The sequence below is a fragment of the Triturus cristatus genome, chromosome 8 (genome assembly GCF_964204655.1).
Source record: "Triturus cristatus chromosome 8, aTriCri1.1, whole genome shotgun sequence".
NCBI lineage: Eukaryota > Metazoa > Chordata > Amphibia > Caudata > Salamandridae > Triturus > Triturus cristatus.
The window spans coordinates 1630645847-1630667550 of record NC_140591.1 but is presented as its reverse complement, the minus strand read 5'-3'; the positions used below and the strand labels follow the sequence as shown (position 1 = coordinate 1630667550).

General features: G+C 46.5%; 1 protein-coding gene and 1 pseudogene across 1 annotated transcript in view; both read right to left on the bottom strand.

The window, feature by feature from the left end:
• LOC146808461 (transient receptor potential cation channel subfamily M member 2-like) overlaps nucleotides 1–21704 on the bottom strand; it is a 3976112-nt gene that overhangs the window by 2466080 nt on the left and 1488328 nt on the right. The gene's annotated exons all lie outside the window — the stretch shown is intronic.
• LOC146808462 (small nucleolar RNA SNORA17) lies at nucleotides 14801–14874 on the bottom strand (annotated as a pseudogene).

Genomic DNA, 21704 nt, shown 5'->3' with positions numbered 1-21704 from the left:
CCACAAAGGGGGTGCCTTCCCTCAGGGTGACCCATAATCTCGGGCATTGCCACCTCCACTAAACGTATTTCTGAGTATGTTGACACCTTTTTGCAAACCTTAGTTTGCAACCTACCATACTGTATACAGGACAATAAGGACATACTACACAACACCCCTCCTTCATAAAATTCAAAAGCCAGCTCAAAGACCTCTACCTCAGCCGATCTCTTTGGAAGGGATAGCTGCCACCTAATCCTGCCCAGTAGAGTATACAGTCACGCTGACAAGAAGACTTTGTCACCACCTACCTCTGGATTTGCGTCAAGAATTAATCTGTTTACTATTGTTTTACACTGTTATGCGATTGATACCTTTGTCCCCCCTCCCTGAAAATAACTTGTCCGGAATCGCTGCAGTTACTACTTTGTTTATATTGTCTCACTTTATTAATGATTGTTACATGACAAAAGGTTATAAAACGCTCCGATACCCTCTGGTCTGGCCAGCGCTATATAAAACTCTGAAAATTAATAAATAAATAAAAATACATTTGAAGATGTGCCATGGTCAGAGGACCCTATGTTTGTAACAGTGGATGTAACAAGCCTTGATACCTGCATCCAGAAACAGTTTGGTATTATGGCGGTTGAATTTTTCCATAACACCAGAACTGCAGAACATTTTTAACATAATGTGATGTTGATTGAAATGATTGAACTCATTCTTTCCAAAAATGTCTTACTTCATGATGGTAACTGGTACGGCTAATGGGATCAAGATTTGCTCCCTCCTACGCTGTTGTGTAGTTCCTATAAACCTATATTGGATTTGCGCGTTTAGACAACATAGACTGTGGGATTGGTGTCCAGACTAATTCCAGACACCCCCACCGAGTATGTTTGCCTGTATAACAGCTAGCTCGCAGTGCCACTATAGGCTCCTCTTACCAAGGAGAGAATAGTTCTTGGCAACTACTGAACATGACAACTCTGCCCCATCAGGGCAGGGACTATGGAAACAGTAAAGTACTTTTCGCTCAGTCACTCGTGCTCAATTTGTCTCAGAGAAACACATAGAATAAACAGTGGGGACGTTTTTCAATAAGCATTTATTGAACCAGTGTCCTTCATGTGTAAAATAGGTGTGCTGAAACAACCATAAGACAGAAACAGATACAAATGACTATAAGCACCAATAGAGTAAATGGATGGTAAATTCCTACCATAGTGCTAAAACAATGAATATATGCAGGTATAAATTACATGACAATAATAATGCATAGTACTACGATGCAACCCTAACTAGATGTACTTAAGTGTACCTAGCATGTATGTAGGTGAAGAGCCAAGAATACCCCTAGGCTGAAGCCAACCCCATTACCTGAAGTGAGAGAGCGTGGGATTCTGTCTTGGTCTCGAGATGGACATGGATATTTTATGCAGTACCTAACTAGGTAAAAGTTCAATACCAAAAACCTTATGTATTACAATGGCAGGGGAAACTGTAGGTGAAAGGTTAGGTGACTACCCAGGCCTATATTGGGGTACATTACAAAACATAACACCCAATCCTCAGATATCATTATATATTTTATATATTATATATTTTCCTACCTCATTGTGTGTTTTTCATATTATAAAGTAGCGCTATCCAGCTGCGGAACTTGGGGTCTATACCAAAGTTGGCCAGTATGCACTCTAAAAACAGCCACTGCTTAGCGTCAAACACTTTTTCGGCATCTAACAATAGAAATATGTGTGGGTATCTCGATCCTTTACTTCCATCAACCAGTTGTGGACCCTATGATGATTTAGTCTAGTGGCGCATCTAGGCATGAAGCCTGACTGATCGTCTTGGATGAGAGATGCAATATATTTAAGAAGACAGGTTGCAAAGATTGTTTCTAGTATCTTTACTTCCTTGTTCAATAGAGAAATGGGATGATACAAATCGCACATATTATTCGGTTTACCATTTTTTGTATTATTATTATCGTTGCTGACCTTAAGTCTGAGCGTGAGATGCCCTTTTATGTGCGTCTTTGAAAAGGCGCAACAGGTGATGGCCCAGGAGGTCTACACATCGTTTATATAGTTCAGCCGTTAGTCCGTTAGGGCCGCGTGTCTTCCCATACCGCAATCTCGCCACTGCCTCTTGTATTTCTATCAGGGTTATGTCATCCTCTCGTTCTTGTGCCTCCTCTACACCCAATACAGGGGTCTGAATTTCTACCAGGTAATTGTTCCACTTTATCAATTATAAAATAGGGTTTGAGATCTATCAAATATACAACAACACTGTAAATATGTAAAAATGTAATGACAGAAGGGAAGAATTGGCGCCAGGCCTCTTCTCTCAAAATACAGGACAGGTTAAGAGTGCACAGAATAGTCAATGGAAAGAAGGTCTTAAAAGCAAATGTAAAAAATGTGAGAGACTGAAAAAACAAGATATGGTAAGATGGTGGGATGGGATCACCCTCCAGCAATACTTAGATAACAAAAGAATCCCCAGAGGCTTAAGAAAATTGATATTTCCCACGTTCAAGAATTTGGACGAGGAATCTCTAAATGAATGGGAGGACAATTTGCAAAATGCCTCTGTCACTATGATGCGCTTTCTAATAAAACATGCGAATAAGGTCAACACACTACAGATAGAAATAGACAAATTGGAAAAGGAAATAGAAACCTCAGATCTCAAAGATGTGGGAAAAAAGAACTATGAGATCTTCGACAAAATAATTGAGAACCACCAGATATACTTATGAGACATGAAACTAAGACAGATCAAACGGGACAACACTGATTACTGTGGGGGGAGAATATATACCTTTGCTCGAAAATATGATAACGTTAAGACACCGGGGGAAGGAAAGAGAAATAGGGAGGATACAACTGACTTTATCTCAGTTAGCAGCAGCTCACTAAACCTCAATAGAAAGTATTACCTCACATGAGGTGACTACACCTACATCCATTACACAAGGCGCATCCACTTTTTTGCTGAAGATGAAAAGAATCCGTTTAGAAAATCGAACGTCAAAAAGAGTACAAAGATTAGAAGGGGAGGGAGGAAATGGAAAAAATAAAAAGACACCTCTTGGGGTGACAATACGCTTGAAAACAACCTAACAAAAAATGTCAAAGAGGTTCAATTGAGTCAGACAAATAAAATTACAATTGTTATTTTGACGAATCACTCTCCAACTGTACCTAAAAACAAGGTATTGAGCAAAGGTCTGGGTTTTTGCCTCACTCAGTTGGGAGACCAAGTTAACTTATTCGCTGATCTGTATAAATGTACACGCTTGGCAAAATTGAAGGATTTCTTTAATTAAACCCTATGAGATCGGTTTCTATTACTCAAACAAATCAACCTCCCTCACAGGCCGGATCTGATCTTTATGACTTACAATTTTTAGGGGGCGATGTTGTGGATATTTTATACACTCAGGGATGAGCTTAACATAAGTGAAGATGTATTCATTGATAGTGAACTTAAGCCCAGCTCCAAATTTACAGAGACCGGTACACACAGGAACATCGATCTCTTTAGGGAGAGAGTTACTAATAACATACGCAAAGATGGAAAATACCACACACTATACTGATAATAGGAATAACCTCACCTGAGATGAAAGAACAGCGCTACAAGATCTTAGCATGGATGACACTATTGTAATCAGGGAAGCAGATACATGGGTTAATGTTGTCATTATGAATAAGAGTGACTACATAAGAGAGATAAATAGGCAACTTGCTGATGCCAGTTGTTGTGTCCGCATCAATGACAACCCCATGAGAGAGCTTGTCACCCGAATAAATATAAAACGAACTGACTGATGTGATTGTTGCTTGATTACTGAGGATGAATATATGCTTATCTGTCAGTTAAGGAGCTCCGCTACCCATGTATCTATGTTTTACCCAAAATCCACAAAGGGGGTGCCTTCCCTCAGGGTGACCCATAATCTCGGGCATTGCCACCTCCACTAAACGTATTTCTGAGTATGTTGACACCTTTTTGCAAACCTTAGTTTGCAACCTACCATACTGTATACAGGACAATAAGGACATACTACACAACACCCCTCCTTCATAAAATTCAAAAGCCAGCTCAAAGACCTCTACCTCAGCCGATCTCTTTGGAAGGGATAGCTGCCACCTAATCCTGCCCAGTAGAGTATACAGTCACGCTGACAAGAAGACTTTGTCACCACCTACCTCTGGATTCGCGTCAAGAATTAATCTGTTTACTATTGTTTTACACTGTTATGCGATTGATACCTTTGTCCCCCCTCCCTGAAAATAACTTGTCCGGAATCGCTGCAGTTACTACTTTGTTTATATTGTCTCACTTTATTAATGATTGTTACATGACAAAAGGTTGTAAAGCGCTCCGATACCCTCTGGTCTGGCCAGCGCTATATAAAACTCTGAAAATTAATAAATAAATAAAAATACATTTGAAGATGTGCCATGGTCAGAGGACCCTATGTTTGTAACAGTGGATGTAACAAGCCTTGATACCTGCATCCAGAAACAGTTTGGTATTATGGCGGTTGAATTTTTCCATAACACCAGAACTGCAGAACATTTTTAACATAATGTGATGTTGATTGAAATGATTGAACTCATTCTTTCCAAGAATGTCTTACTTCATGATGGTAACTGGTACGGCTATGGGATCAAGATTTGCTCCCTCCTACGCTGTTGTGTAGTTCCTATAAACCTATATTGGATTTGCCCGTTTAGACAACATAGACTGTGGGATTGGTGTCCAGACTAATTCCAGATACCCCCACCGAGTATGTTTGCCTGTATAACAGCTAGCTCGCAGTGCCACTATAGGCTCCTCTTACCAAGGAGAGAATAGTTCTTGGCAACTACTGAACATGACAACTCTGCCCCATCAGGGCAGGGACTATGGAAACAGTAAAGTACTTTTCGCTCAGTCACTCGTGCTCAATTTGTCTCAGAGAAACACATAGAATAAACAGTGGGGACGTTTTTCAATAAGCATTTATTGAACCAGTGTCCTTCATGTGTAAAATAGGTGTGCTGAAACAACCATAAGACAGAAACAGATACAAATGACTATAAGCACCAATAGAGTAAATGGATGGTAAATTCCTACCATAGTGCTAAAACAATGAATATATGCAGGTATAAATTACATGACAATAATAATGCATAGTACTACGATGCAACCCTAACTAGATGTACCTAAGTGTACCTAGCATGTATGTAGGTGAAGAGCCAAGAATACCCCTAGGCTGAAGCCAACCCCATTACCTGAAGTGAGAGAGCGTGGGATTCTGTCTTGGTCTCGAGATGGACACCCCGTGAGGGATGTCAGACCACTGCGAGCTGAAGTATCTGCCTGCAGGAACCTCAGCGTCTCGCGTCAGTGCGTCAGCGTGTCAGCATGAAAGTCTTTCTCCTCTGCCTGTCTCAGCAAAGATATGGTGTATACATACCAAAAAGGTACTCTCAGGGGTTCTACCTTGCTGTGTCATGTTGGCCGAGGATGACGAAAGGGATGACCCTTGTACATCGTTATTAAGCAGAAGATGGTAATCTTGCTGTGATTCTGAGAATCCTCATGAATAATTAATGAGGCTAGTTTTCCGGGAAAACCACAAGATATTTTATGCAGTACCTAACTAGGTAAAAGTTCAATACCAAAAACCTTATGTATTACAATGGCAGGGGAAACTGTAGGTGAAAGGTTAGGTGACTACCCAGGCCTATATTGGGGTACATTACAAAACATAACACCCACTCCTCATTCAACCGGCCGATATACTATATATACTAAAGAAGAAATGTCCTTTCAATCATGATCCATTCTAATAAATGTTCATAGTAACATTTCGAAAAAAGGTAATAAAATTGCTAAAATAGTCTACAAATCCATTAAAATATGTTCATATATATGGGCAGAGTAAATGAAAGCCATGTTGCCACAGTAGAGAAGAGAAAAATGTGTTTAAAATTCCAATTTGGGTTGTTTTGGAAAAAGGCCGAATTTTTCCCAGCACACGGAGAGCTAAATGTTTATGTGTCATGTGTGGGAGACGCAACATAACTGCTGCTTGCCATCGCAGACGATAGTCCCTGTAATACCTCGCAGATCAGGTAAATTGAGCAAAGATGATCTTCCTCAGTTCCCACAGCCAATGCTGGGGAAGGGTTTGAAACAAACAAAGCGTGTGAGCCTGGAGAGGAGCCGGTATCCATTCCAAGAGGAGCTGAAGCATCCCGTGGTGGCTCTAAGAATTCCAACATCAACATTAGAATACGCTGGGGACACTGCAATACATGGGCCGTTAACAGGTCCAGTAATGCATCCACGTCCAGTGGCCCAACCGATGGAAGTGTTAGACAGAGATCCAACATGCATTCTTGTCCGGAGAACAAGCAGCAGAAAACAGGCAAAACTCAGTCAATCCAGACTGGTCCAAATGATAGGAACCAAGACTCGCTTAGCTCCTGAAGTTGAGGTGTGCCAAGATGGAGTACCATGCGAGCACGGTAACATTGCTCCAAGGACTTTTTTGTCTATTTCCTTGGTGACTGGGACGTCCATTGCACAGCAGAAAAATTAAAATCAGCATACCCACTATCTGTAGCAGCATTAGCAGAAGTCCTCCAAAAATGCTTCTGAATACAGATTGAATTAAAGCTGGAATCACTCCGAAGACTGTCTGAAATGTGCTTAACAGTCCAGAACCTATGGTCTTAAATAGGTGTACTATACCCTTCGTATCGGACATGTTAAAGATACGCTGTACCATTTTTCTGAAATGGAGAGGGCAGTTAGTTTGTACCAGTGCCTGTATCTCAGCTGAGGACCTTGCAACCTTGAGATCAAAAGTCTCTCTGGCAGAGGTTAAGGGCACATCCTTCAGTAAAAGCATGGCTTTCATTCAGCTCAAAGTATCAAACCGTATAAAGGAAACAATCAATGAAGGCCATAACGGCGGCTCCCTGACTGTGTGGGTCGGTGTAAACAATACTTGCACACAACAAGTAACCCTGGAATTTACAGTGACAAGATACGCGATACCTGGAAGCATGCCACAACAACCTTGATCATCCAGCCTTAAGTAACTCCCATTCGAGAGCAGCCTGAACACTGGATTAATCACGGCAGCTGGGGAACCTTTCAAATGCCAGAATATGTTAGCAATTGAACCATTACATGCCCCGTGAAGCATAATATCCTGGCAAATGAGAGATCCACTTAAAGAATTCTCAGAGTCTGTACCGCTGAGAAACACTTTAGTGTCCCCGTTCCTGCATCTAAATTTATATGGTAATTCCCAAGATTCATGGATGAATTCCCTATCCATTGCTTCATACCTACCTACCTGGTGGTGTTCTGGGCAATATTGAAACTGGAAAGTTGTTACTGGCAATGGTTTACGGCCATGATTTAACCATTCTGTGGCTGATGACTCTTCCACAGTGAAAGGTAATTGGTCTAGCATTTCAATGCACAGCATTGTATATTTCGCATTCCTTTGTGCCAATGTTATCTGCTGTTCAGTCAAATTATATGCAGAGAACAAAAACGTACTGTTGATATATCGCCAAGGCCCATAACCAGAACACAATGATTGTAGCGTCCAGCTCAATGACAAAGTAGGACGTAACAGTGATTGTCTGTGTTGTAAGATTGACAGATCCTGTTCCATTATATGTATTGCAGAAGATACAATGTTGCCAAGTGAATAAATCCTGTATGTTAGTGTGGTCATGCCATTGTCAACCAAAGCCAAAGCCTCTTCTAAGTTAATTCAGTCAATTTCACGCAATCTCTCCGCAGCTTCCTGTTGAGAGATTTTCTAAATTTCATCATAAACAGCGTACAAGAAGCGTTTCTGATGTGGTTTTTGGGGACCTTGTAAAAAATCCCTAAGATCCATGTCTTCTAAGAGTAGGGACAAGTGTTATTTCACCTGAGACAGTGTTGAGGTTCTTAGCCAATCGAGGTATAACTTCCCAACACTGGGAAGTATGATGTCTCCACTCCTGGATGTTCTCGTTGTACATAGCGTACGTCAGGATACTAAACCCTTCGGTGCTACCCCTCAATTTTGATGGACACCTATTTGTGTCTACTGACCAAACTAACCATCCTTTCCAATTGGGGTCTGTTGAATTGTATGAAATGTCCTGCATGATGCCATCTAGCGTACCTCACCATTATCTGTGTTATTTTGCCAATCCTCAAAGTGTGAACGCAAGGGAATACGTGGTGTGTTCAAATCCTTAATCTAGGCAAACCCAAGACAGGAAGTCTGTTGCACAGTGTCATTCAGGAAGATGATTTGTTGTGGTATGAGGCACATAGTGCATCTGTTCCCTGAACTTGCCAGTCCTTAGTACCCCAGACAGATTTTATGTCTATAGTGTCCTTCCATAAGTCAAAACCCTGTTCAGACAGTTGGGCGAGAAAGGATGCAGAGTATATCTGTTTTGTGTTAGTGAGCATACTTTTCTTTGCAGATGTAGGTGCAAGCTTATAACAAGCATTTACAATGCAATCAATCTTGCCTTTGGGGCCTTAACAGTATTTAGCCATGCAGCACATTTTTTGCAGCTGGGGGGCCAGTAGCGGTTCTACCGGGAAGCAGGGAAGGGAAACAGTGCTCTAAAATGGCCATGCTTTTTGGTTTTAATATTCAAATAAAGAAAGAACATTATGAAATGCAAGGCTGGAACAATGACAAGGGAGATGGGTTAAATGTTTGAGTCTGCAGGGGGAAATTATCTGTCAAACCACAGGGGGTCTACCAAACCAGCCACAATATATGAAAAACAAATGAAATGTGTTGGCTAGAAAGGTAGAATCAAAAGTACACTAAACTGAATGTTTAATTGGCTTTACAGTGATAACCTCAAGAAGAAAAATGGGAACTCAATAGGTCACAGAAGGAGGTAATAGCTGGACCAAAAGGGGCATAAAGGCACTTAGAATCCACTAGGTGGACTAAAGAGGAGCTACGATATGAGGGGAGCGAGGGGGTTGCAGCAGCATTGGTAATAAGGAGTGCTTCTTCCTCAATGCCTCATGCTTGATTACTTTATACTTCAGTCTTCTTCTACCTCAAATCCTTGTTAAACACACGACTGGAGTAACTTTGAAAAAAAAAACTTTTTATCACTATGCAAACAAATATTTGCCTTAGTTGTGCTGGTGACCCCTGATGTTTTCATAATGTGATTGTTATTACAAGAGAATCATTGGATTCAACAATGGTAGAGATGCGTGTCTTGGGGGTTGGAGGGGCTGGCACGCAAAGGACAAGCAGCATGTAGGGAGAGAGGAACTGGAACCTATAGGTAATGTGGAAAAACGTCAGTACTCAGATGGACATGGAGCTTATGTGCAAGACAAAGAATATCCAGGGGGGATGAGGAGACAGCCAGCTGCCACCCAGATGATAATAGTATGTGGGTGGGGATATGGCTGCTAGCCAGAATAGCAATGTTGGAGCTGAAAAATATGAAACATTCACGTGCAGATTTAAATTTCTTTTCACTGGTGAACAAAGATCTTCCTTAGTTTGCCAGTTCTAACAAAAAATACACTTTCACAATCAAAAAGTAAGGCTCCTTCTCCCGCCTTGATTATATCTTTGTTCCCCGGGTAATAGATCACAGAGTGATTGCCGCTGATATTCTTCCGCGTGGACTCTCGGACCACTCGCCGATCACTCTCACATTACGTGTGGGCCGAGTACAGCAACCGTTTCAGTGGCGTCACTCGGCGTAGAACCTCCAGAAAAGACTATAGAGATCATATGGAAGGTGCCATCGACCACTTTCTGACATCTAACGTAGGGACGGTAGAGGGGACTGCCTGCCTTTGGGAGGCGATGAAGCCCAGGCTCCGGGGTGTGGACATTTCTTTTTGCACAGTAGCTCGCAGATTGCTTAGGGAGTCCCTTGTTCAGGCAGAGGCAAAGCAATTTGAATTGGAATCTCGCAGCAGAGATGGTGCGGATCAACAGGCTCACCGCCATCTCTTATTGGCGCAGCCGGAATATGCCCATCTTCTTCTAGAGTGGGCGGCGGGTCTGTCAGATTGTATTGCTTTGTAGGCTGATGATGTACTCTTTTTTCTTACAAATATAGATAAGACGGGACTGCGCTTACTATGCAGTATGCAGATCTTCGGAGAGACCTCGGGTCTATAAATGAACCCTCGTAAATCTACTCTATGGGTCCTTGGGGGCGGGGTGGGCCCCGGTTCCTGGGCCTCCTCCGTTCAAGTGGCTTCTGGGGTGTTGAAGTATCTGGGAGTGTTTTTATCAGATTCGCAAATTACCTCTTGGGAAAGGAATTTAGTCCCTGTATGGGATCGAGTGCAAGAGGTTCTTAAAATCTGGTCCCATATGCCATTGTCAATATATGGCCGATCGGCCATCTTTAAGATGGTATAGCTTCCCCGTCTCCTTTATCAATTACAAAATCATCCCTATCCGATTCCTTCCGGATGGTTTAGACAGGTTAATACGGCCTTGGGACAGTTTCTATGGGCTGGTGGAATGGCACGGGTGGCCCTGCGGACTTGCTTCCAGTCCACAAATTGTGGGGGACTGGCAACCTCTGATATCCTATCCTATTATATGGCCTCCCATCTCCTAGTCCTTAATGAGTGGTGGTATGGGGACAGGGCAGACCCAGCCTACTGCATGGGTAATCACACCCTAAACACTATACTTCACTCCGCACCGCTGCGCAGCTCCTTGCCACCGGCCACACAACTTATCCTTCAAATATGGGGACAGGCATTGCAGAGGATTGGGTAGTGGAATAAGTTGCCATGGGAGACTCTTCTTTGGTATAATGCGCGACTGCCACAACTAGCTGCATTGTCTGGATTTCGGGGCTGGGACCATATCGGCATCTCTACTCTTGGGGACGTCATGCGGGGATCGGTTCTGAAGTCTTTTCAGGATCTGCAACAGGACTTTCAAATGCCTAAAACCCAATTTTTCCGATATCTACAGTTCAGACATGCCATCACCCCCTACATTGAGGGGCTGGGGTCCCTGGCTGAGTTTAGTCCCATAGAAGCAAAGGTATTCATGGGAGATCTCCATGATCACAAAATCTTCAAGATCTATCAGTCCCTGGTCATACATAGCTCCCCCACATTGCAGCGCCCGAGGGGGGCCTGGGAGGGAGACAGAGGCCCGCTGGAGGAGGAGGACTGGGCGGAGGCCTTGACCTCCCCAGAGATGTCAGCCATAGCCGTAAGCCTTCGCCTTATCCAGTTTAAGTATCTCCACTGGGTCTATTTCTCTAGGGCCAGGCTCTGGAGGGCGGGATTGGTGACCTCCCCGGTGTGTCTTCGCTGCGAACATGAAGAGGGTACCTTGCTCCATACTATCTGGCACTGCTCCGCATTAGCACTATTTTGGCGGGGGTTCTGTCATGCCTCTCCGAGGTACTGGGTTGGTCCTGCTGCATGTTATGGATGATATAGGAGGTAACATATACAAATGCCATCTTATGTTATTAGGATTCACCTTGGCCAAAAGAGATATCGCCAAAGCCTGGAAGGCTCCGAGGGCGCCCTCGGTATCTGTGTGGAAAAATGGCATGGATTTCTGTATGGGGCTAGAGATTCCCATCTTTGTGGCGAGGGGGGGCCGGCTTAAACATTATAAAATCTGGCGGCGATGGGCAGAGTATCGGTGCCTGGAGCTGGAACCTGTTTCAGTAGCCAGGTCTCCTGACTTGGCTTCCCTCTATTTCTAGTTGACATGCCATGTCGCCCCTTAGATACTGGTGTATTATGTCTGGATAGACAAGACTGTTCTCTTATGGTGCTGCGCTGGGGTAGGTGTGAGTGTGATGGGGGGGTGGGTTTTGGTGTTTTTGTTTTTCTTCATTATTCTGTTAATCTTTCAAAATTATTGCTCTTAAGTTGTCTTATTTTGCTATTGAAATTGTCAAAGTCAATTCAATGTACATTCTACATGCATGCGTTGCTGGGTTACAGTGCTCTGCGCTATAGTTGTTATTTGGCAAATAAAATCTGTTCTTAAAAAAAAATAAAAAGGTAAAATGAATATTGCCACTGCCTGTGATTCCATGCTTGGGAGAAGAGCACTGCTTCTGCTACTGGCAAATCATAAGGAGGCAGAATCCTGTGACAACTGTCTGGCGTTCAAAATGTGATTAGTGTGCATGTTTGCCATTTGTTTTTTATTTTAAATATAAGCCCAGATGCATATTTGTTTGTTCAATACTGCTATGAATTATACAAGTCAACGACAAATAGTTTTACTTGCATTTGTCAGCCATCCATTTAGGTGCTGTAATAATATTACATGACCTCCTCCATGCTAGGAAGTCACCCTAGATACAGTATGAATAATAATCAAACTCGATAAACTCAGGCCAACCTATAACTTTTCTGCTTTGGAGAGGCTTCTTTCGTACAGGACCCCAAAATTGTGCTATGAGACTCATAGCCCCACTCCCCTTACTGCCTTCTCAATTACAAATAAGAGATCTCAGATTCTAATGCATGCACTCTCTTGCCCCTTGCACTCTCCATTCGTCAGATCCATTAAACAATTGCTGCACCTTTCTTCTATATATACCACACAATCTATATACCCAATACACCTCCAAACACTGCTCATCTGGGAAGGTCTGATGAAATCATCCAAATCAGTCAGCTGTAGGTCACCGCTAAAATGAGACTCCATCCTTACGCCCCTGTCAGGAGGCTCGGCGGAGCAGTCAACAGATGTAACCCTGACTCTAAGAGCGATACAATATTCTCAAATGAACAGCCGTGTTGAAAGGGTGCGCTATCAACTACCTGTTCACGTAAAAACCATAACAATTATTCAACCACCAAATTAGCCTTTAACCACGAAACATTTAAACTAATTATTAGCCTTCGTTAAGTAGTAATTTACAGCCTCATGCATCAACCCAAAATCCAGTCGGTAAAATACCGATTCGGTAATAGCTCCTGGTATTAAGTAAAAAATACCCAATCCCAATGCATCAACCCAAAAGCAGAAATCGCTATTTAAGGAATCCTTAAATAGCGATTCTTTAAATAGGGATTCCTTAAATACCGATTCCTTAAATAGCGATTGCATTTAAGGAATCCCAAAGTGAGATTCCTTAAATGCAATGCATCAAAGTTAAAAAATTAGCGATTTCGCTAATAGGGGGAGCAAATTACCATGAAGATGAACTGCATGGTAATTTGCAAAAACTTTGAAAAATGCACTTTTGTGCATTTTTCAAAGTTTCATGTTGCGCACACACATGCCCTTAGAGCATGTGTGTGTGCAACATATGTGCACATATCATTTTCAGGGGTGCAACAGGGTGTCCTTTTGACACCCTGGCACCCTTGAAAGTGCTCCCGCTATTAGCGATTCGGTAATACCGAATCGCTAATACAGACTGGCTTTACATTCATTCCTATGGGCCTCCAAGCCCATAGGAATGAATGGGTAGGTATTCCTTATTACCGATTCGGTATTACCGATTCGGTAATAAGGAATATTAAGGAATCGCTATTTGAATAGCGATTCCTACATGCATAGCCTTTTGCTATTCCTTATTAGCGATTCCTTATTTTTCGCTAATAAGGAATCGCAAATGGCATTGTTGATGCATAGGCCCCATAGTGTGTTAACCCATTGGATGCGTCGGACACGAGGGAGCCGTCCGGCGCATCAGTGCTCATGTGCGTCGGACGGCTCCAGCGTGTCCGACGCCATGGCACAGGGAATCTCTCTGGTGCGGGCACCAGAGGGATTCTCTTTACCCCTCAAGAGCCTCAGGAGCTGGGGAAGAGCTTCTCAATCTCCGAGGCCCCCCCCCTGGTTTCCCTGAAATGACGATCAGCATGCACGTCGCGCTGATGTCATTTCAGTGAAACCAGAACTAAAATGAGCCAAGAGTTTCCTTTTCTATGTGCTCAGGGGGCTATCTCACCCCCTTGAGCATGTAGAAAGTCAGGAGAGGTATCGTTGGAAAGGGGAGAATCTCCCCTTTCCAGTGGTACCCCTAGCTAGTGGATCCCTGCTTGGGGATCGGCCTCCTGGGTAGAGATCCGCCCACTAGGCACCAGGGAGGGGGGAGCGGCCCCTTGGGTAAGGGCCTTTGCTCCCCCATATTAATTTGGGCACATTTAGTCTTTCTGCCCCCCCCCGGGGGCAGATGGGGGCAGTAGCCCACTAGATACCAGGGATTTTAAAAAATAATTATTATTAAGGATGGGAACTGCCCAATATGGGCATGCCAATGACCCCAGCCTCAAAGGTACAGTCTTTCTTCTCCCCCTGGGGGGCAGATCGGGGCAGTAGCCCCCAATCTGCCCCCCGGGTGGCAGAGAGCCCACTAGACACCAGGTTTTTTCCCCCGATGTATTTAAGAGTGGGGGTTGCCCACGATAGGCATGCCAATGCCCCCACCCCTGCCCACCACAAAGTTCTAGTCTGTCTGCCTCCCCAGGGGCAGGAGCCTCCAACCTGTCCCCCCAGGGGGACAGGAAGCACCCTCGATGCCAGGGATATTATTTTGATAGGCCTGGGGTGGGGGCTGCCCAGAATGGGCATGCAAATGCCACCACCCTAACCCCCAAAGAAAACAAAAGACTTTCTGCCCCCCCAGGAGGCAGATGGGGCAATAGCCCCTGATCTGCCCCCCCTCGGGGGGAGGGCAGAAAGCCTACTAAGCGCCAGGGATCTTATTATATATAGGTAGCGGTGGGGGCTGCCCAGGTGGGCATGTCAAAGCCCCCACCCACAAAAAAAAATGTTACAGTCTTTCTGCCCCCCCGGGAGGCAGATGAGGTAATAGCACCTTATCTGCACCCCCGGGGGGCAGAAAGCCCACCAGCCACCAGGGATTTTTTTCTCCAAAGTTCGGGGTGGGGGCTGCCAAAAATGGACATGCCAATGCTCCCACCCGCCCCCCAAAAGATGGCACAGTCTTTCTGCCTCTCCCAGGAGGCAGCAGATGGGGGCCGTAGCCCCATATCTGCCCCCCGGGGGGGGGGGGCGGAAAGCCCACTAGGTACTGACTTTTTTTTCTGAATGTGTCTACCTGTGGATTTTGGGTCTTGGCGCAGCCGGCACCTAGGGAAACATAGCAAGCCTGTCTGGTCAAGTACCCGCGACAGGCAAGGGCCGAAAACCTATTGAGGCAACATCAAAATTACCTATCACAAAACAATCTGGTTTTGCAAGGTGGGTCCAATGAGTTTTTGGACCCCCCTTGCAAAACCAGGTTGTTTTGTGTTGCCTTAATAGGTTTTGGGCCCTTGCCTGTAGCGGGTACTTGACCCACCCACACAGGTGAGGTACTATTTTTCTCGGAAGACTTTGGGGAACGCCGGGTAGGTAGAATTTTGTGGATCCACGCAGATTCCAGAACTTTCCACCATAGAAATGTGAGGAAAATTTGTTTTTTTGGACAAATCTTTAGGTTTGCAAGGGATTCTGGGTAACATAACCTGCTGAGAGCCAGTCAAGTCACCCCATCCTGGATTCCCCTGGGTGTCCAGTTTTTAAAAATGTATAGGTTTGCTAGGTTTCCCTAGGTGCCGGCAGAACTAGGGTTTAAAATCTACAGGTAGGCACTTTAAGGGTCAGTTTTCACTGTAAAAATAAAGTGTGTCCGCGTTGCGTTTTGAGCCGTTTCCTGTCGTGGACACTAGGCCTACCCAAGTGAAGTACCATTTTTTTGGGGAGACTTAGGATAACACAGAATTGTAGAGCAACTGTTATTACCTATTGACTTTCGATGCATTTCTGCCTTCCAAATGAAAGACAATGTGTAAAAAAGAAGTCGTTTCGAAAAATGACCAATAATTTTCATGCTAGTATGGGTACTCACAATTTCGGAAATGTGCAAATATCTACTGTTTCTAAACTCTATACTTTGTTCCAATTTCAGAAATACATAGGTGTCTCTCATACTGATTTTTCCATGTATATATTTTCCCAATTAATTGCTATATACCCGATACATAATAAAAAACCATTGCAAGACGCTGCTCATTTATTGGCTCTGGGTTCGTCGGGTTCTATGTGAACCTACAAGTCCTATATAGCCCCACAACCAGTAAAGTCCAGCAGATGTAACGGTATATTGCTTTCAAACAACTGTCCTAATTAGAAGAAGTTACAGGTGAAAACGTAGACACAAATGGCTATTTTTTCAACTAACTTTCAACTTTTCATATATCCAATGGTTAGTTTCTATAAAGAAACCTTGATGGTTCTACACAAATGACACCTTGCTGAATTTAGAATTGTGTCTACTTTCCTAAAGTACAAGTTACTTACCTTCTGTAACGATGTATCTGGTAGAGACACAGTCTAGCCGCAGATTCCTTAACTTAGAATATCCTCAGGCGTCAGACTGGATCCGGAAAACTTTTTGCAGCATTACCTCTGCGTGCCGGGAGGCGTCGCCGACCTGCTCTGCCCTGACATCGTCCCCGGACATGAAGTCAGCGAAGCTATATAGGATCCTCCCGGCGCGCTAATGTCAGTTTTCTTCGGAGAAACTTTTCCGCGTAACCATGCGGAGCCACCCCCAAAAAACTGTGAGAGTATGGGAATAGTGTGCGAAAGAAGATGAAAATCAGTGAAACAAAAAGAAGCAACTGTCAAAGCCCGGTAGCCGAAACGACAGTGACAAGCACCGTATCCTGAAAGCAAGTGAAGTAAAAGAGCAGAGCAACGCTCTGAGAAATACCCCGCAAAGCGAAGACTACGCCCTCTCTTGAGACAAAATCGACAGAGTAAAAGAAAGCCGAGGCAGACAGCAGAAAGCCTGCACCAAATCAATGAAGGAAAAAAGTAGAGCAGTACACTGAGAAGCCACTCCCGAAAGCGAGACTATGCCCTCCCGAGGCAAAACGACCCATTGAAAAGAAAGCAAGGCAGACGACAGAACACCTGCAAGCACAAGAGCGAACCGTGACAGGCAGAAAAGCACCGGAGCCACGGAATTAGGATTAGCCAACAAGCTCTGCAACACAAAGGGTACCCTACCCCCTGTAAGAGAGCCAGTGGACGTAGGCACAAGCCAAGAGAACACAACCAACTGACCGCAGGAGGGTAAAAGACCACAAACCAATTGACCGCAGGAGGGTCAATGGACCAATCGACCTTGTAGAGTCAATGGAGAAGGTGGGAGGGAGGGAAGAAGAACAGCAGCAGGCCCCACACCGGAAGAACCAAGGTGGAGGGAAGTAGAAGGTTACCTGACCCCACCTCCCAATCATGATATTGGGAGGAGCAGAACAAGTAAACAAAATGAATCAATCCACCTTGAAGAGAGGCAAAGGATGTAATCCCGCAGGAAGATAAGCCAACCAAAGGGAGGCAAACGCAGAACACCCAACCTCAAAAAGGCAGAGCGGGGAGGATGGGCGGGCGTTAAGGAATCTGCAGCTAGACTGTGTCTCTACCAGATACATCGTTACCGAAGGTAAGTAACTTGTACATCTGATAGAGACATCTAGCCGCAGATTCCTTAACTTAGAATAGACACCATAGCCATACCCCATAGGAAGCGGGTCTGCGACTGAACTCCACTAGGTTCCAAAGGGAACCCAAACATCAACAAGTTGACAAACACAGTGGGGGTAGCAATACCAGAGTAGCTAACACGAGACCCTGAAACTCTGTAAGGAGTGACCACTAATGGGAGGCAAAGGAATCACAAACCGCCGAGGGACGGCATGAAAGCCCCTGGTATACAGGTTTGAAAAAAGAGCACAGAAAGAGAAGGCCAGTGCGGAATGCAATAGGCAAGGACGGCCTTAAGGAAGCTGAACGAAGCGCAGAAGCGGAGAGATCCGCAGGAGCCGACGGGTCCAACAGCAGGAATCGAACACAGTGGCCACTGAGGCAAGAGACTGCCACCTGAACCACTAAATTACCATGATTCATGAGCAAAAGAGAGAGGTCCAGCCAGAGGCCACGATGGTACGACCGAGCCCAAGCAGAAGTGCCGAACAGGCACAAGTGGAGGACGCACCTCAGAAGCGTGCCAACCAGGAACCATGGACAGCAGCAGTCAGAAGCTGACCATGCCCAGAAAGAGTATGAGCACTCGACACAAGACACGCCAACACCTAGGTGCCCCTTGACAAGACATGGAAAGGGACGGAGATCAAGGCAGAATGATACAGAACCCTGCGCCAAAAAACAGGGATGCAGGCAGGGGACAGACGGACACCGGAGAAACCGGGTGTACCACCAGAACCATACCGTGGAAAAGGAAAGGCCCAAAAGAGCGGCGCGAGTAACAGCCTAGATGCGAGATATGTCGCACCAGGTAGGTGACCTGAGAACGGATCGGGTCAACTGCACACACAGAGAAGACGTGCACCCACGGAAGCGGGGGACAAGACCACGGACATCGCCGCAAGCATCCAGCATGCGAGACCAGTAGCTGTGGGCAGAACGCTGGCAGCAAAAAACAATCAAGAAGGGCCGCAGCCACGAATGATGTACAGCCAAAGAAAGCAAAAGAAACCATAGGTACCAACAGCCATGCGGCGCTGGAACCAGGCAGAACAATTTCCAGAACCAGGAGCAACACCAGCTCCACATCAGGGAGGAACCACGGCTCCCGCAAGGCCGATTGGAAGGCTGAGTAATACAGTAAAGAGATGGACGTACAACACCATCCAGGACTAGGACGTCCTGAGGAGAACACTCCCACAGACAGCAGCCGCCCGAAGGAGAGGCATGACAAACTCCTGCGCGGAAGACAGCAGGGGAGAGGAAACCCATGCCGTGAGAGTGCCCATGAAGATAGGGCACAAGGTCATGTACATGAATGGTAAATGTGGCCAAGATGCCACCAAGGAAAAAGGAAGTCCAGCCGGGACTGAACTACAAGAACAGTGACCCCCCCCGGATGCCGACGCATCCCTGCGTGCCCAGGACAACGACCTGAGACTGTGCATAAGTGGGATGTCTGCAGCGAAAGAGACACGCCGAAATAGAACAGAAGGAGGCCCAAAGGACAGTGACTGACGAAAAAAGCAGCAAAACCCAATCAAGGAGGGCAGGTGAAAGACCCTCCCGAAAGAGGAAGACGAGGCAAAGTACAAGAAATAAGCTGCCGACGATGGTGGGGATAGCCACAGACCATTGTCAGACCCATCCAGGGACGACAACGACATCCGCAGGGCATTTCCCCAAAAGAAAGACTCCACGGGAGCTTACCAAGCCTTCTGCTTGAGGAAGGCAGGTATACAATAGCTAACGAATACCCCACATATGGTACGTCTCAACTCCAACAAGGGGCACCTCTTAAGTATAAACGCAGGCAGAGGAGCTAACGGAAAACATAAGCAGTTGACCCACTACAAGAAGGGGAAAACTACGGCGAGTAGCCAACCAGGCCATCTGGGTATTACAATATGAACCCAGGGCCCAGATAAAGCAGAGACAATAGAGCCGACGGGAGGAACACGTCCACAAGTGGACGAGAACAAAACAAAATCACGGCAGGGCAGACATGAGCCGGTCGACCGCCGAGGCAGCATGATCATCAAAAAGGGACACCCCATCAAATGGTAAATCCTGAAGGCTCTCTCTAACATTCTCAGGGAAACCACCGTCGCGCAGCCAGGCATGGCGACGGAGAGCCACGGACCTGACCATTGCTCGACCCACCGAGTCCGTGGTGTCGATGGCCGTCCGAATGGTAAATTGTGCCATTTCCCGGTTGTCACGAATGAGACTAGCCAGGTCAGCACGAGGCCTCTCAGAGAGAGTGGGAAAGAGGCACTCGACGGCGTCCCAAAGGGCATAAGAGGCCCGTGCAAACACGCAAGCCGTGTTCAGAGCTCAGAGGCCCGAACTAGTGGACTCGAAAATATGGTGGTCACATGCCTCCAACCAACAAGACTCTCTAGTGGGAGGCAGTAACAGAGGCGGAGAGGAAGGATGCGTGGCAAAAGCCACCTGTAGCACTCGTCCCTGAGCCCCCGGATGAAGGGACAAACAGGCGGGGTCCCCCGGAGCCGGCCGACGTGCGACAGCCTGATCCAGAGGGTCTCCCGAGGAGGGGCGTGCCCATGGGCCAAGGAGGGTGTCAAACAGCAATCCGCCAAAAGGCAGTAAAGGCTCTATATCCACCGCACCCTGGTGGAGGAGACCCAATAATGGATCAGGGGATAAGGAGACTGATGGGGGTTGCAAGTGTAAAACTGCTGTAGCCCTGCAAATACCCCTCAGAAAACCTGCTCCAGCCTCTGTAGGAACCCTGGGAGGCGACCACAGACCTTCAGTAGGGGACGGTTGCAAGCTAACGCGTCCCTCAGCTGGAATAGCAAGGGGCCACTACACAAGGGCCATCGGAGCCAGAGGGTGCTCCGGGTCTGTGTCCCCTTCCAACAGAGGAAAAACAGGGACCAGCGCCGGCAACGGCGTCAACCGACGCTGAGACGGCGGCGTATTGGTGTCGACTGCACCAAGAGGTGACCCGGCTGAAACACGGACCGGCCCTGACTCACCCTCTGCCGAGAACTGCGGGGAGAGAGGAGGTCGGCCAGAAGGCGACGTCCGTGGCGGCGGCTCCTCCGATGTCGTTGCAGGGAGCCGGAAAGGGCTATGCGAAGACACAATAGGTGGGTACAACGTCTGGGCTCTCTGGGCCGCGCCCTGACATCGCAGCGACTCTGGAACCGGAGTCGAGACACTCGGCCGGCGTCGAGGGCGAACCCGCCAACAGAGATCCGACCTGAGTGCCTACCTCCTCTGTGGGGCCCAGAGGCGCGCCAGGGAGAGGAGGTGACCCAAAGATGGAGGAAAAAGCCTTGAAGTAGGCTTCCATCTGGGTCCGAGTCGCCCCAGCACCCGGAAAGGGTGGGTAAACGGGGCACGACTCCTGGGGGTCCACGTTCGGCTGGGTGGGGAGCTATGGGCCCCGCCGTTATGTGGGTGTGAGGTCGGCAACCTCCGTGACTTGCGTCAATGCTTACCTGCGTCTGGTAAATGACATCCGCGGGACCGACTCCAGGAGCGAACGTGAACCGAAGACCCAGCTGAGAGGGTCATTGGCGCGGTGCCGCACTGGACATCCGGGCAGCTAGCAGCTTCATCCGGCGCTCCCGCACGGACTTCGGCCGCATCTGCCGGCAGGCGTCACACTCCTCGGAGTCATGGTGCGCTCCGAGGCTAATCATGTGCGTGTCCGTCACCGACATCTGAAGCACACAGGTCGCACACGTCTTAAAGCCCGAAGGCATAGCACACTGTTCCCGGACGCCAATGGCATCGAAGAGGCCTGAAGAAACAGGCCAGAGGAACTGCTTACTCCAGGATCCGCGTCGGGACGCGGAAAAGAAGGAAACTGACATCAGCATGCCGGGAGGGTCCTATATAGCTACGCTGACATAATGTCCGGGGACGGAGTCAGGGCAGAGCCGGACGGCGACACCTTCCGGCGCGCAGAGGTGCTGCTGCAAAATGTTTTCCGGATCCAGTCTGACGCCTGGGGATATTCTAAGTTAAGGAATCTGCGGCTTGACGTCTCTATCAGATATGCATAGCTTTCCATGATCCATTATTGCTTTCATACCCGTTTCTACCATTAACTGGAAAGAGGTTGAAAGCAAAAAAATTGCACAAATACGCCATGTCCCAGAAAAATGCCAAAACTGTGTAAAATGTTTTGGTGTTC